The sequence below is a fragment of the Coffea arabica genome, chromosome 10c (assembly GCF_036785885.1).
Source record: "Coffea arabica cultivar ET-39 chromosome 10c, Coffea Arabica ET-39 HiFi, whole genome shotgun sequence".
Classification (NCBI taxonomy): domain Eukaryota; kingdom Viridiplantae; phylum Streptophyta; class Magnoliopsida; order Gentianales; family Rubiaceae; genus Coffea; species Coffea arabica.
In genome coordinates, this window is record NC_092329.1 from 23,142,718 (window position 1) to 23,150,870 (window position 8,153).

Genomic DNA, 8,153 nt, shown 5'->3' on the forward strand with positions numbered 1-8,153 from the left:
CAAAGAAAAATTCCAGAACAATTGCAAAATTTCAGTTTCACTTCCTCGGCTTTCACAAAAATTTCCAGCAGCTAGTTGGTCATAAACCCAACTTTTTACTCGGCTAAAACATGATATTAAGTACTCAATTTCGGCATGCAATTCCTTGGCTAGCCAATTAACTTTTCCAGTTCAAAATTAGATTCAAACGACAGTTATAATCATCCCAAAAATCCAGAAATTTATTCAGTTTTCCTCGGCTAAGCTTGCATGTAAGCTGATCCATTTCATTTATATCTTTTTTTTCTTGCTTAACCGAGCCAAGGAGCTGTATGCAAAGCTTAATCATCTTGTTCTTAGTTAGATCGACTCATTTATCAGCTCAGACTACTACAAAGAGACAGAATTGAAGCTGTATTTCCCAAAACAGTCTCACGGCAATTCCAATTTCTTCCTAATCAGATTTTCTCATGCCTTGATTGCATCATCCGTGTGCACAGCTCAACAGGCAGGTCCATAGATAGTTCAATCTATCACTAATCAACTTATTCTAGCTCAGTAATTACCTCACAAAGGTAAACAATAAAACACATCCAATTAGGGCCACAATACCCTTCAATCAAAGCCAATTAAAAGTTTGAGAGCCAACCATAAGAAAACCCCCAAATTAAACCCTAAAACCGGAATTTCTGCACAAATAAGAAATTTTTCGCAAACAATCATAACGCACAAAAGCTCCATTTAACACCATTTAGAGCTATCAATTCAAGACCAACCCATGATTATAATATAAAATTAGAAAATCCACCAATAAATCAGAAATTCACCATAAACTCCTTCTACCCATGAAATCTTCCACAAAACAACATATTTTACCACTACAAAGCACTAATATGCCATTATTAAAACAAAAGGGAACTTTCTTATCCAACTTACCTCAAATTCAAGAAAACTAACACCTTAGAGCTTCCCTTCCAAAATCACTTCGTCAAAAACTTTAAACCTTCTTAGTACACCCTTGTACGGAGTAGTTTCCAAAACCATCAGTGAAAACTCAAGATTTTGGCAAAGATTGAAACTAGGAAAATTGAGAGCTTTTCTCTCTATGATGCACGGACAAGCCAAGTGAAGAAATGGAAGATATTTTGGCCAAAAGCTGGATAAGAATGAAGGAAACAGCCGGTCAAAGTTGATGACCGACTATGACACGTCACAATCCGACCGGATTCTTGGCCGGATTCAAGACAGTGGCAAAATTCATTTTTTTTTCAAAACTCCAAGGCAATCCGGCCAGGTATCCGGCCGGATTCACCAAAAACAAAGCGAACCAGAATTTTTTTTTCTTTTCTTCTTCCGGGCATCACATAGAAGCTATAAAACAATCAAATAGAGACTCATGGTAGGGGTAGAGGACGAGGACGAGGACAAGGAACCGAAAGGGTAACCAATGAAAATGCGAATATACAAGCCGAAACCTAAGTAGCCACAGCCATACAGCGAATAGCTGATTTATTAGAACGAATGGTCAACCAACAGGGTCAAGGCCAAGTACAGCATCCTGAAAATCATGAGGGAGATGACCGTGCCTTAGAATGGTTCCAGAAATTTCTACCGCCAAAATTTTTGGGTAGACCTAGCCCGGATATAGCGGAGAGTTGGTTGGAGCGAATGTTAGACATTTTTGCTGCGTTAGGATTCCCGGAGGAACGGCAGATAGCTTTCGCTATTTTTCTATTTGAGGGAGCGGCTCGTGCCTGGTGGAATGTAATTCGAGCCAAGTGGGATAGAGAATAAATCCCATAGACATGGGTTAATTTCACTCGTTAGTTTAATGAGAAGTATTTATCGCTGCTTGTTCAGGAAAGGCGAGAGGATGAGTTTATATGACTACGTCAAGGGACTATGAGTGTGGTGGAGTACAAGACACTGTGATGCCCCCACTTCTCCCTAAGGCGAACCAAAGGGTATCCGCGCAACGCCTACCCAGCTCTCGCCAGAACTCAAGACCAAACCCGTTCAAGCTTAATACAATATTATCTATCGCAACAAGGCAAAGTAAGAAAGATTGCTCCCATAAGTAACATTAAAATTCACACCACAAGTTCCAAAATATAACAATCATTCAACTTTTACGTTTGATCCCAAAAGACATCTCAATCCCCAAAGTACAAAATAGCGAAGAAATCTAGTCAATTACATTTGGAACCTAATACAAAAGTACTTCAAAAGGGGTTCCATCAAGTTCCACATCCTCCATCCCTGTTAAGGAAAACAAATCTACGGGGTGAGCAGAACGCTCGTGAGGCCAAGAACAAACATGCAAGCACATAGTTCAAGTAGTAAGCCCAAATAACAGGTCAAATGATACAGTGCGCGTAATTAACAATTCCAATGAAATGTAAAACAGAAACAATTCAAGGATATGATAGCTCTCAGGAGCTAAGTTCCACTTGCTTGCCAATCTCATGAGTATATCTTCCCGCAATGACTCTCCATCATCCGGGTCGATATTTCAAATCCGTAGATCTCCACTTACTTCCGTCCGTCCACCATACTCTGCACCGGGCCCAAACGGCATTTATAAGACGATACTTCACGAGTATGCCAAGCGAGATCTCTCGATAGATCAAGCTTATCATGTAATTATCACGGTTCACCGAGGTTCCCGACCAAGCCCATGCCGGCTCGAGTTCCAAGGTCGGCCTATGAGTTTGGGCGTCCCCCATGTACATTTGAGTGTCGAGGAGGTACACTCCAATGACGTATGCAGCCATAGCATACTATTTCATGTAATTCAAGCATTTGAACTTTCAAGCATTTGACATATTAAAACATTTCAAGCATAAGTTGTGGCGACCCCACTTCCCCCTAAGGCGAACCAGAGGGTTGGCGGGCCGTCTGCCCAGCTCTCGCCAGGACTCACACAAGCAACTAGCAAAAGTCCTTCCGAAGTATAACCTAATCTATTACAACATCGTTTCCCTCCAAATAGGCCGGTTTCTAGAATCACATTAACTTCAGAGATAACAGTGCCTTAAGATAGCCAACGTCGATTCTTAAAATACCTTCCCGATTACAACCCTAGAAACAAAACATATAATTCAAATACATCCTTATAAGCCAAGTAACAAATTTCATACAAGCCACATACAAATTCAAGGGTTACACTTTTCCAGCTTCAAGTGGTAACCCGAAACAAAAGCTACATTGTTTAATTCAAACTACATGCTTAAAGTACAAGTAGATCTCAAGTCTTCCTCAGTTGTCAGAACCTGTAAAAGAAAACCACAACGTGGGATGAGCTACACAGCCCAGTGAGGTTCCAAGACGCTCTAACAGTTCAAAATAGGTCAAGTAAGTTGTGCATATCATATGCATGATTCTAGATTACACAATGGCAAGTTACCATGAGGTGATAATCATTACACGGGTAATTGCTACTTTGAAAACACATGTAGAACTAGTACTTTTGGAATGAATGGCCATATAAATATATTTTCATAAATTTTCAGTCAAACAAATAGCGGCTCGTCCGACTAGAAGGACATTACAAGGATTGCTTCATCTCAGAGGTTAATGCTCATGAGGAGTCTTATCCGAGAATGCCAACTAGGAGAGCAATAACATTATTAATAGCAAAGCAAACACAAAAGGATACGGTGTTCCAGTGAAACTTTGTCGGTCATCTGCACCTTATAACTCCCGGATCTCCACGGTTGACTGGCCATCACCTTATCCCTCCAGTGGTAATACTCGAGTATACCGAAACGGTTGTCCAGGGTTCCAACCTACCCGACCGAGCCCAGTCCTGGCTCGAGTAGGTCAGTAACCGAGGCGGGGCCCAAGTTCAGCTTATAGCTTACAACATGCACAGGTAACAAAGTAATTCGACAAAAGTAAAATTCATCATTTGAATAGGTCGAGAGAGGTAAAGTACACACTCGCCTAACAATGATGGACAACTTCATATGAGCATATAATTTATGATAATCAAGAAATCAGTAACCACATATATTAGAAAACGGTAAGTAAACACGGTAGACGGTAAACGATAAACGGTAAACGGTAAACGGTGGTAATTACGGTTAATTGGTAGACATATGTCATTTTAATAGGCCGCCATTGGCCGTTTTGCACTTTTACCACGTAAGAGTCGAGGAGATTCACCCCAACGACGCAACCACATTTAGATTCACAGATTCATTAGTTATGGTAGTTGATTCACGAGTCGAGAGATTCACCCAACGACGCAACCACATTTAGATTCACAGATTCATTAGAAAATATTTCACACACTTCACCACTCGAACGGCTAGTGTGATAAAGTACACACTGCGCACTTCGATGGATCGGAACTCATTTTCCAAATTGTCACATAACGAGTTACAAGAGCACTTTAACCGAATAAGCATAAAATAAGCAGGCTAAGCACATATTGAGTTTACAAGATTATTTGATAGGGTTAATCATTTAACCAATTCATGTCGATATGCAATGCATATATATATTTCTTAAATAGGCACGAGTATGGTAAATACTTAACGATCATGAAATGAGCATGTCCTAGACTTACTCAATTACGTATTCCTATATGGAACACTCACCTAGTCAAACAAGGGCAATAGGTTCAATTTGAAGTTCAAGCGTCATCTGTCGGATCCTCTTAAAGGTCCTCGCGTGCGCCTGAACGAATAGTAATAGTCTATCATATACAATCCCTACTATTGCTGAAAATCGTGTCATAGTACAAACTTAGGAAAAATCTCGTGAACAAGTCTTAATTATCCTAAATCTAAATTCTCAAGCGGGGTTTCAAGGTACAAGAGAAATTAAGTCTACATCATGAAATTCAAGGATAAGACATTTGAATATTATCGAAGGAATAAGGAGTACTTGAAAAAACTCCATTTCCTTGGAATACGGAAAATTTCAGTTTTGATGCAATACTTTGAAAAATCGTAGCTCACCTTTTACATGTCAAAGATTGGAAAACTTGCTACCGTTGGAAACTTCCTTCAAAATGCTAAAAGTTCCTAGAATACACTTTTTCATGATTCTAAATGGAAGATAGTCAAAATGGGCTCAAAGTTACTGTTTTGGTTCATAAGGCAGATTTAAGTTAGTTTTTGGCCAACTTTGGAAATTCGGAAAAATTCACTTGTTTGGAAATAGCTTTTGAAATTTGCAACTCTATTAGTGTTGTAATTCAAGAGTATAACAAAACAAATGGAATGAGGAACGGAGTTTTGAGCACCAAGATACGGTAGCTCAAAGTTACTAAAATTTTCTTGTTAAACAAGGGTTTTCCAAAATCAAGTCTCGAACTTTGGTAATTTATTTGACCCATGAATCGGTCTCGGAATAACACCATAATTAGCAGTATAATACTACCATATAAGGGTTGTTCCTCTACCAAATTTCATGGAAAAATAACTTCGGAAAGGTGGTCAATCAAACACCTAAAATTTCGCAAATACTAAGACAAAACTGCCTTGAACCTTTTGTTTTTCCATTTCAGACATTTGGTCAAAGAAAATTCCTCCAAACCTGGTTCATTTGTTTAGGCAAAACTTAAAGAACGTTCATGGTGCATTTGGTAAGTGTTTAGCATCAAAATATTCAGTTAGCAAGTCTTTGCCAAACCTTGCATCAAATCTGTCTAAAAAATCAGGGTTTTCAAGGACAGAGCAGGTTTCATATTTTGATCACAGATCACTCAAATTAGCTTGGAATTTGGCATGGTTTAAGGTGTTGGAAAACACCTTCATAGAGCTATAATTTCACAGAAGAAATCATTTTGAAATTCGGCACACAACTAGCTCGAATTCGAGTCACAAGTTACAGCCTCAGCATTTTGTTCTTGTAAAGCAGAGAAACAGAACAGCCGACTTAAAATAGTTGGTTTGGCTCACATACATGGAACCAGAATGTGAATTTTATATCGTCGGAAAGGTTGGAATATCTAGTTTCAAATGCCACTGACGGCACTCGATTTCGACATCAGAGTTCAAAATTATGGCCGAAATACGAAAGCTGGTCAGAGCATTTCGAAAATAGTTCCAGATTTACTAGCTTTGTTAAATCGATTTATTTGACCAACCAAACCTCGATATTTTTCAATGAAACTTTGTACACCATATATTCAACATATCAACATGATATACAAGTCATGAAACTCTCAAAATTTTGCAAAAAGGGTTGCGATTAAAACAGGGCAAATCTGAACATTTTTGAACGATGCATCTTTTGGAGTCTAGACTAGCTAGGTATCATTAATCTACCTATTTAAACACTAAACTAGCATTATATCCATCATCAATCCAAGGGTGGGAGTTCATAGAGCTCACCATCAAAATTTTCCGACATGAAATAAAACAAATAACATGTAATTTTGGCAAATAATTCCACCACAATAAATCTGTCATCGGCTAAACAGAATTTCCAGTAGCTAATTGGTCATAAAACCAACTTTTTACTCGGCTAATACATGATATTAAGTACTCAAATCCGACAAGCAAATACTTGACTAGCTAATCAGATCATCCAAGTCATTGTGGGAATTCATAGAGCCCACTCACCAAGTTTCCATTAAAACTCAAAAGAGCCACCATCGGCTAAGCTGGAAAAATTGCAGCAAATAGATAGTTTGGTATACGAACCTTTCCCTAACAAAATTCATTACTTTGTTCACCCAAACTCAGCATGCATACAGTGATTATTGTGTTATGAGTATATTGAACTGCAATACGAAATTTTGCAGCCAAGGTTTGAAGAGAAAAACTGGAAATTCTTTCTTTCCCTCTCTCGGCCAACTCAACAGATTTCCAGCAATTAGATTGGTCATAAATCCAACTTTTCCTTTGGTTAATTCATGGTATTAGGTGCTAAAATATAACATGCAAATACTTAACTAGCTAATCAATATTTCTAGTTCAAAATCGGATTCAAACAACAGCCATAACCATCCAAGAAAACCAGAAATTCTGTTTGCTACCTTCGGATGAGCTTGCATGCGGCCAGATTGTTTTTCATTCTTATTTTTCTAGCATAACCGATCCAAGGGGCTGCATGCAGAGCTTAATTACCTTGATCTTAATTAGTTAAACGCATCTATCAGCTCACACTACTACAAAGAGACAGAATTAAATCTACATTTCCCAAATCAGTTCCTCGGCAGAAATGTTTTGCCCAACAGAATTTTCTACTGCTTTGGGTTTCATCATCTGATTACACAAATTAACACATGCAAGGCCACGGCTGACTTAAAATACCTCTGATCATCCACAATTTTATTCCAGAAAATTTACCTCAAAGCAAGCTGAGCTCACACACGAAAATCTGAAAAATTTCTGCTCCCTCTCGGCTCTCACACACACTGGTTGGTCCTGTGCTCGGTTTGCAGCTGGAAATGGTGTTGTGGTCAAGATGGTTGCAACTGGGAAATGTTGGTCTGGAATGAACGAAGATGGTGATGATCAGCAGCTTCGCCGACTTCCACTTGCCCTCCCCTCTCTATCCTCTAGCTCGGACAGAACCAGAAATGGTTGCAGCTCGCGGCTTCTTCCCTCGATCGTGAAGTGCGACTCTCCCTCACTCTCTCCCTTTGTCGACAATGGTAAGGCAGAGTGAAATGTAGTTGTGGTTTGAAATGTGAAGTGGAAAAGAAATGAAGAGGGTGCCGTGGTTTAGGAGATGGTTGAGTGTGGAAGTTGGTTTACGTATAGAATTGGTGAGGTTTTGATTGGTCAATTGGGGCGGTACTGAATTGGTGAGGTTGTGATTGGTCAATAGAAATGAGATGATGCAGAGAATGAAATGAATCTGTGGTCTTAAGCCGTGAAATAGATTGGACGTATGGTGGTGCCGTAGTTTGTGAGAGTGGTTTACGTGTGAAAATGGATTGCGTATCGAAATGGTTAATAGTAATTGTGATTTGATTTGTGTCAGACGTCTTGTTTGGTTTGCATGGAAAGGTAAGGGTATTTTAGTCTTTTCACTTTGCTTCCTAATCTCAACTTAATTTCTCGCATCCGACTTAATTCTAAAAATTATCTCCAAGTGCAATTCAAACGCCTAACAATACCCTAATATACCTAAACCATTTTTTTATCGAGCAATTATCGATTAAACGTGAATATTAAGGTTCCTAGAAACTCTTATATTATTTAGCGATT

The 8,153-nt window shown here is 38.9% G+C and overlaps 1 long non-coding RNA gene across 1 annotated transcript; it reads right to left on the reverse strand.

Moving 5' to 3' along the window:
* Positions 1 to 2,911: 2,911 nt before the first annotated feature.
* Positions 2,912 to 7,776, reverse strand: LOC140016262 (uncharacterized). The gene is made up of 2 exons (XR_011822614.1): positions 7,287 to 7,776; positions 2,912 to 4,662 (listed from the first exon to the last, which is right to left on the reverse strand). It is a non-coding gene; the product is annotated as an uncharacterized lncRNA (long non-coding RNA).
* Between the last annotated feature and the right edge of the window lie 377 nt (positions 7,777 to 8,153).